The sequence below is a fragment of the Berghia stephanieae genome, chromosome 4, assembly GCF_034508935.2.
Source record: "Berghia stephanieae isolate SIO BIC M18660-M18661 chromosome 4, UCSD_Bste_1.3, whole genome shotgun sequence".
Lineage (NCBI taxonomy): Eukaryota > Metazoa > Mollusca > Gastropoda > Nudibranchia > Aeolidiidae > Berghia > Berghia stephanieae.
Genome location: NC_088363.1, coordinates 93,936,931 through 93,946,067, shown reverse-complemented (window position 1 = coordinate 93,946,067; position 9,137 = coordinate 93,936,931). Strand labels below are relative to the sequence as shown.

The following is a 9,137-nucleotide window of genomic DNA, read 5'->3' as shown; positions in this document are numbered from 1 at the left end:
TTATACTGTTTGTCTGTTCTTTACGATTGTTTCGGCAAGCAGAATTGAGAGCCCTTGGGTCTCATGCATACTATCCATTGAAATGAAGATAGAAAGAGCACTTATTTATGTTTTGTTTTTTATTTCTTTTGGGTATGGTCCTGGGTCAAGGAGCTTTTGGTAGAGTAATGAAAGCAGAAAGCAATCGGCATCAAGGAAGGGAGGATGTCACAGTCGTAGCAGTCAAGATGTCAAAGGTGAGCATTTATTACAGATTAATCAAGGGCCTAATTTATGAAATTGAAGAATTGGTTACAGTTTAGCATTGTTTATTCCATAGTTTTCAATTAGCAACATTTTAAAGCATATATAAATAAATAAAAAAAGATAAGTGAATAATAAATGAAATAATAATAATAATAATAATAATAATAATGATAATCATAATAATAACATTTTAACAAAAATGATTTACTCCCTTTTTTCTGGGATTATCTTGTCTTTTTTAAAGGGTCCTCTTGGTTTTAAAAAATCTTATTCTTTGATAATTTCGTGGTGTTTACGCAAGTAATATGACTTCTCTAGTGTATCAAATAGAAGGGATGGTGGAGATACGCACTTTAGTCAACCTTCAATAGAATTTGACCAATCCATAGAAAGGAGGGGGGTGGAATTCGCATTTTGGGTATTTTCTAATTTAATTTCAATCAAATGTACTGTTTTTGTTTTGTTTTGTTTTATTTTGTTTTCCCTTTTTGGTGAATTTCAGTTGAAAACATTTCCTGAGCTGAAATTTAATAGGGGGGGGGGGGGGGGGGGGGGGGGGGGGGGGGGGGGGGGGGATGCAAAATTCTGAAGAAAAAAAACATACGGGGGTAAGGGGGGGGAGGAGGAGGAGGGGGTGTATATTTTATCCAGTAGAGGAATGTGAAAGTCTATAAAGGACATGAATGGTATGTCTCTATTGGATTACATAACAAACATTTGAATCATAAATTTCTCTTTACTTTATGAATCATCATTGATTAAGGAATTATTTATATATTAAAATTCATATGAATTGATGTGACTTGAAGGTTTGGGGTTTTAATTTCGTTTTGGTGTGTTTGTAAAAAGAACAAATAATAATCCTGATTGACTAGTTTAAATTATTAATCTAGTGTTGCTGGCATAATGGCTTGTCACCCCTGCAATGGAATTGTCACAATCACTTGGCCTTTTCTAAATCAAATCGTTTTTGTCATTCCAGATTGCACTGACAAGGACCAAATGATGGCACTGTTGTCAGAATTGAAGATTTTGATTCACGTGGGCCAACATTTGAATATCGTTAATCTGTTGGGAGCTGTTACCAAAGATATTCGATTTGGTATGTCTTGCAAGAAACAGCATTTAATTCTTAAATGTGAAGAAAAGGAATAATAAAATGTATTCCATTTTTTTTTTGTTAAAAACATTGTATATATATTTTTATAAAACATCAAAATGTTTAACCTTGACCATTTTGGGACTGAAAACTCTTCACAAGCCAACAACAAAAATAGTTAAAACAGCATGACTTTAAAATTTCTGTTTTAATTGCTGTTTGCCTTTTGCCATGTGAAGTATGCTGTTAACCTTCGATAAATAAATAAATAAATAATACGAGAATTTCACTTGCACCATTTGTTAAAATCTCAAAACGCTATGAAAAGGTAGCGTGTGGTAAATGCATAAATTTCTCATACTTTACTTAATTCACATTTTTAACAAATTGCAACACCATACTTTTGAGCATAGTCATTAATATTCAACTAATCTTCATTATATTTATTTCATAGGTGAACTGAATGTGATAGTAGAATACTGTCACTATGGAAACCTTCAAAATTATCTCACCAAAAACAAGGCACAATTCAAAGACACAATGGATGATGACTCTGTCCAGCCCCCGAATTATCAGACAGAAAATGATGTGAAGGGCAAGGAGCCATATTATGTCAACAAAGCTGAAAGCCCCCAGGACAGTGCTGAGTGGCTGAAGCCCTCCCTGAGTACCAAGAACCTCTATTGCTGGGCTTTTCAAGTGGCCAGGGGGATGGAATACCTCTCTTCAAAAACTGTAAGTAGATGAATCCAAGTGATTTCATTTCACTTCTCTATTCAATCGGGGAGCCATAGCTCAGTTGATAGAGCACCTGCCTCACAAGTCAATAGACATCAATTTGTACAGGGTACATTTGGGATATTTTTTTTCTCTCTAATCCTACAGTTCATCTGGCAGTGATTGGGTAGATGGGTCTTTTAGATCCAGCAAAAGTATTAGTGTTGTGTACAAGTGTGGCAAGCAATTATAAATTCAATCAGCTTCCAATTAATCACCTTTAACATCTGCCTACAATCTTTCTTGGAGGCTTTTTGTTATATGTGTTAATATGCATTGTACTATATGTCCATGTATGTGTGTGTGTATTTGCACGGCTTTGTGCTCTAGTGGTATGACACTCGCTTTTGGATCGGAAGGTCCTGGGTTTGAGCCTTGCTAGGCACATAGTTAAGTCCTTGGAAAAGGCTCTTTACTCACAATCTCTCATTGTACTCAGGTATAAAATGAGTACCTGGCAGTTAAAAGCGTTGTTTCTGTCAGAAATTGTGTCAAGGACAATAAAAGCTTTGTTATTATTATTATTATTATTATTATTATTATTATTATTATTATTGGTATTATTATTATTATTATTATTATTATTATTATTATTATTATTATTATTATTATTATTATTATTATTATTATTATTATTGGTATTATTATTATTATTATTATTATTATTATTATTATTATTATTATTATTATTATTATTATTATTATTATTATTATAGCGGGTGGTTGGATGGGAGCATCACCCTTGAATCGTATACCTATGATGTTCGCATGGGTGTACGATCCGATAGTGATGTCGTTTCTTCTTCTCTTTACTAGCCTATCCTGCTTCTTTGGTTTGTGATTGTATTTTTGACAGGGGATATTTTTTTTCCTGTAAATCCTCTGCCTGTTTGTTCTTGGTTATTTATAATTTAGCTTATGATATCTTTGGGTTATGATTTTGATTGAAATTTGTACTATTTTTGTTAGATTGCTTGTTTTTTTGTTTCAGCGGTCTCTCATATAACCTCAATTGTGTTGGAAGAGACCTAAAGCAACAAACAAAAAAAAAAAAATTATTATTATTATTGGTATTATTATTATTATTGGTATTATTATTATTATTATTATTATTATTATTATTATTATTATTATTATTATTATTATTATTATTATTATTATTATTATTATTATTATTATTGGTATTATTATTATTATTGGTATTATTATTATTATTATTATTATTATTATTATTATTATTATTATTATTATTATTATTATTATTATTATTATTATTATTATTATTACTATTATTATTATTATTATTATTGGTATTATTATTATTATTATTATTATTATTATTATTATTATTATTATTATTATTATTATTATTATTATTATTATTATTATTATTATTGTTTATTATTATTATTATTATTATTATTATTATTATTATTATTATTATTATTATTATTATTATTATTATTATATTATTATTATTATTATTATTGTATTATTATTATTATTATTATTATTATTTATTATTATTATTACTATTATTATTATTATTATTATTATATATTATTATTATTATTATTATTGGTATTATTATTATTATTATTATTATTATTATTATATTATTATTATTATTATTACTATTATTATTATATATTATTATTATTATTATTATTGGTATTATTATTATTATTAGTATTATTATTAGTGTTATTAGTATTATTATTATTATTATTATTATTATTATTATTATTATTATTATTATTATTATTATTATTACCATCGTCGACGTCGTCATCATCATCATTATTCTATTTTTTTGTTTCATATGCAAATGTTGTATTAAAATAATCATTTAAACTATGCCATCATAAATTTTTTTAAAGTTTCAAAAGATAAAATTTCTCTCCTCTTTTTCCAGTACATCCATCGAGATCTTGCAGCTCGTAATGTTCTGTTGGCAGCTGATAACGTGGTGAAGATTTGTGACTTTGGGCTGGCCAAGGAGCTTTACCATGACGAGTATCAAAAGAAGGGACAGGTCAGTTTGTCAACAGGATTGTGCCATTTTGGGAGGTCCAAATTCCTGTTATGAATTCTGTAGATAATCGGTAACCTTCAAGCCTTTTTAATCTTAAGCATTTGAAAAAGTGTATAAAACTTGTAAACATTTCGAATCTAAGTGCTCTTATTTATGAGTTAAACTATCCAGATTATTCTGGTTTCATTATCATAATGGAAAGTCTCTCAAATCAGCACAGAACTCATCTCCATTACAAGAATGATAAAAAAATATCCACAATTTGCGTCAGATTATCAAACTTGTACCAACTGTCCCAATTTTTTTATGTTGCCTTCACAAATTTTAATATTCTCTCTATTTGTGCTTAAAATGGTACCAAATTTGAAAGGAAGCAAGTCATAGTTTATCTCTGAAATCAGAAGTATGAAGATTATTTATTGTTTCACTACCAAGTTCGATCACCCGCTGCTGCACTGTATGGCCTTGAGCAAGTCACCTCGCCCTAGCTCAATTTGCGGCACTGCACTGCAGCTGATGCCTGGGTTATTCCAGTCTTCCTTTGGAATAGACCCTAGAGACAATTTTCCCCTATGGGATGAATAAAGGAAATATTATTGTTCAGTGCTATTTAAATAGATTATACAAACAACGGCATTAAAAGTGTTACTGTGCTGTAAACAGTGTACTGTAGGAATTTGTTGGACGCAAGAAAAAATTGCATTTTGCATTGTAGATAGATAAAAATAATTGAACAAAGCCAAGGGAGACAACTCCATTCTGGCTACAGACCTGGTATGTTTTTAGCTAGAACCATTCAAAGGTGCCCAGTGTAAATGATGGCAATTTTGGTCAGAACTATGTTAGAAATCCCACAATTTGCAGAGTGGGTTTATTATTTCTAGTGTTGAGTGACATTATACTCTAATCCAGGGGAGGACATTTGGAGCATGGCATGTGATATTAAATATCATGAAAAAGATTTGATGCTCAATCATAATTTCTTTCAGTCACTTTTATTCAGAGTTTCTTCACGTCATATCAAAGTTTTTGAGTTTGTTTGTTTTCCAGTTTTTGTCAAAACGCATTTTGCTGGAGTAACATTGAAATTCGGACATCCATTATACGTAGTCTCCTTAATTTATCACAACTCATTGTCTTTCTTCTCTCAGTTGAACAAAATATAATTCATTCCAAGCCAAGTTTCATTGTGCACACAATGTCAGTGTTTCATGTTAAACTTTTGATTAAGAAAAAAACCCAATGTTTTTTAGATAAAAGATGGCCTCCAAGTAACTTTTGGGACGTCTCCCAACTTGTCCTGGAAATGAAACCCACCAGCCAGTAAGAACTTTGGAAAAGAAATAATTGTTTTCTCTTTTGGTTTTCAGGGAAAAGTTCCTGTCAAATGGATGGCCTTGGAGGCTTTTACTCACAGAATCTACACAACCAAAAGTGATGTGTAAGTTTTTATTTATTTATACTACCCAGTAGAGAATATCATCAGTGAAATTACTCACCTATGTAACCAACACTTTGTTTCATTGCAGCAAGCGATCTTTCTTTTTGTGTCTGTTTTTTTGGATGGGTTTTTTATTAGACGCTATTAGAGATGTAGGTACCCTGTAATGAGAGGATGTAGAAAGTGATTTGTAATATGTTGTATTTAGACCTGTAAATTCTCAGTCAATTAACTGAAATCAGTCAATTTGTCAATTTCAAATATTTTTTTAAAAAAAAGGAAAGAAAGAGAGAAAGAAATAAAAAAAGAAAGAATTCACAAATCGTAGTCGAATGACCGTAAAGTAATTAGGAGTGTTCCACAGCGCTACGCATAGCTCATGGGGACCGTTCATATTAACGATGTATATATTGCCAATACTAAGCGACGCTTTTTATAAAAAGCGTGTCTGAACACATCCCTGGGTATTTTCACACATCCTTCATTAAATTATTTTTTCACTTTCCAAACCCGTCGTGATCCCAACTGTAGCCAATTTTAACTGAGCCACCGAGCGATAAATTTCACTGTTTCATCTTAGCCAAAATTGACCACATTTACCTGGCGAGTCTCAAAAGTATGATAAAGTAAATTGCGAATGTTATGTAGACACCTTCAAATCGAAAGTGAGGATAGATTGCTACAAGCACATTTCGATTGCCTCACGTTGTAAACAAACTGGTTGACCGTTTCTTCACTGATTGAGTACCTGATTATAAGGAACAATGGTAAGTAGCTTAATTAATTCCCGTGCAAATCAGGACGTTTTCTGGCATTGTTTTGCTCAAGCCCAAGCGAGCTTGCTGTTTTGTGGTGATTTACCTTCATGTCGATTCTTTGAATTTTTCCGCTACGCCTGCCGAAGTTTCTTCTTGATAATTCACTTCTACTTAATAATTCAGTGTATTGGCCAGAAGTCATATTTATTTGTTTTTTTTTCTCTGTCATTTACTGATTGAAAATCAAGTTTGCTCATTGCTACATTATTCTAATGTTCTCACAATGGCTTAGCTGTTCGTGGATTGCAATTCAGACTTGTCGAGCATCGATAAAGATGTGAGGAATAAATTCAATAGGTCATGGCTAGAAGTTAAAGATGATAATGGTGATTATTTTTCTGACTATGTCAAAAAAATTCCAGAGGCAGGAATATGATATTGATGAAGTCATCTTTACCTATATGAATGACATGCTTATTTAGCATTCCTTCTACATCAAATTATGGCAGTCATACTTCCAGTAAGAAATAACACCCACTATTTTAATGTATTGTATTTATCACTCTCCTCTCCAATGATGCCCTTATTTTTTTAAAAATAATTGAATCTTCAGTTTGTCGAAGAGTTTCAGTCAATTTTTATAGAGCTCATTTACAGGTCTATGTATTAGTCATAGCTTACTTTACCCAAAAAGGATGGTAATACTACTTTGTTACTCTTTCCGAGAGGAATTTCTGACTGAGGATCTGTTAAACTTTTTAAAAAATAAATGTGTGTGCGTGTGTGTGTATGTGTATATATGTGTATGTGTGTGTGTGTATGTTTTCCCTAGATGTAAAACCTCTTTATATGATTACCTTTAATAGATGTGAATAACATTGCTTTTTTATTTTTTCAGATGGTCATATGGCATTTTATTGTGGGAGCTCTTCACTCTAGGTAGGTTTACTCTGGTCTTGAAGGATGGGATGGAATATATGAATGAGATGAGATGAATAATAACAATGATTGATTGATTCATTGAAATGTATGGTTTAATCTATCGGCTGTCGTTGGCCACACAACATTAGCTAATTAGGTGTGTGGGTTCAGTTCAACAGTATGGACTTAGGACAGGCATTCAGCACACAGTCTCTCTTTACACTTGTTAAAGGAAGTCAGAAGAATGTTAGGCTGTACCAGGCAAACTGTGTTCAATATTTAACAGTTGAAGGTCACCTGTCATTGACAATGAATTATTTAGATAAACTAAACAGTTTCGTCCTGAATATAACATCAGGTCCCTATGGTTAACCTACAACTATGGAGACAATGTAAGCAATATAAAAAAAAGACTGGCATTTGGTACATTAGACTGTTTTATTACAATGAGTTGTTCAAGTCTGATATTTGTGATGCAAAGGTTTTAGGAATTAAAAAGTACCTTTTCTTTTCTTTGGCATTTGGTACATTAGACTGTTTTATTACAATGAGTTGTTCAAGTCTGATATTTGTGATGCAAAGGTTTTAGGAATTAAAAAGTACCTTTTCTTTTCTTATGATAGACAAGCATTTAAAGTTCATGAAGTCTTGTTGTGCCTAAAAGTCTCAATCATCCATTTGAAGAAAATAACATTTCATTCACTTCTTGTAAGTTGAAATCTATTGATTATCTCAGTCACTATCACATTTAAAAGTTGCTTTGTTGCATTTGGGATTTCCATTAGATCACTTGCCTGACTAGCAAGAGTGGCTGGTCTCGTTATCAGTTACAATCAAGCCTTTTCTTTTATATGTAACCCCTTTGGCCAATCAGTTGTGATATAGTCGATTGTCTGTTAAATATAGTGGAAATACTTTGCGATAGGAAAGCATTTTTTATTGTCTATGAATTTATCTTATAATGGCCATTCTAGTATGTGTAAGATGTATTTTGACTTTAAAAAGGTGTGTTCCAGAGAAAAAAAAGTGCCATTCACTTCTTGTAATCAGATATCTATTGCCATATTTTGGATAAAGTCAGTGGGGCACAATGTGAAATATTCTCTTAAACTTTAATGATAGTATTGCCCATTTCAGGATGTCTTGTTGCATTCAATGAAATGTTGTTTATCATTTTGTGTCATTTATCCAGGCAAGTATTGCCCATTTCAGGATGTCTTGTTGCATTCAATGAAATGTTGTTTATCATTTTGTGTCATTTATCCAGGCAAGTATTGCCCATTTCAGGATGTCTTGTTGCATTCAATGAAATGTTGTTTATCATTTTGTGTCATTTATCCAGGCAAGTATTGGTCATTTCAGGATGTCTTGTTGCATTCAATGAAATGTTGTTTATCATTTTGTGTCATGTATCCAGGCAAGTATTGGTCATTTCAGGATGTCTTGTTGCATTCAATGAAATGATGTTTATCATTTTGTGTCATTTATCCAGGCAAGTATTGGCCATTTCAGGATGTCTTGTTGCATTCAATGAAATGTTGTTTATCATTTTGTGTCATTTATCCAGGCAAGTATTGCCCATTTCAGGATGTCTTGTTGCATTCAATGAAATGTTGGTTATCATTTTTTTGTCATTTTTCCAGGAAGTATTGCCCATTTCAGGATGTCTTGTTGCATTCAATGAAATTTTTTTATCATTTTGTGTCATTTATCCAGGAAGTATTGCCCATTTCAGGATGTCTTGTTGCATTCAATGAAATGTTGTTTATCATTTTGTGTCATTTATCCAGGAAGTATTGCCCATTTCAGGATTTTTTGTTGATTCAAGAAATGTTTTTTTTCATTTTTGGTTTTTCATTT

General features: G+C 31.4%; 1 protein-coding gene across 1 annotated transcript in view; it reads left to right on the top strand.

The window, feature by feature from the left end:
- Positions 1–9,137, top strand: part of LOC144971598 (vascular endothelial growth factor receptor kdr-like) — a gene marked incomplete in the record, with an annotated part of 140,027 nt that overhangs the window by 128,253 nt on the left and 2,637 nt on the right.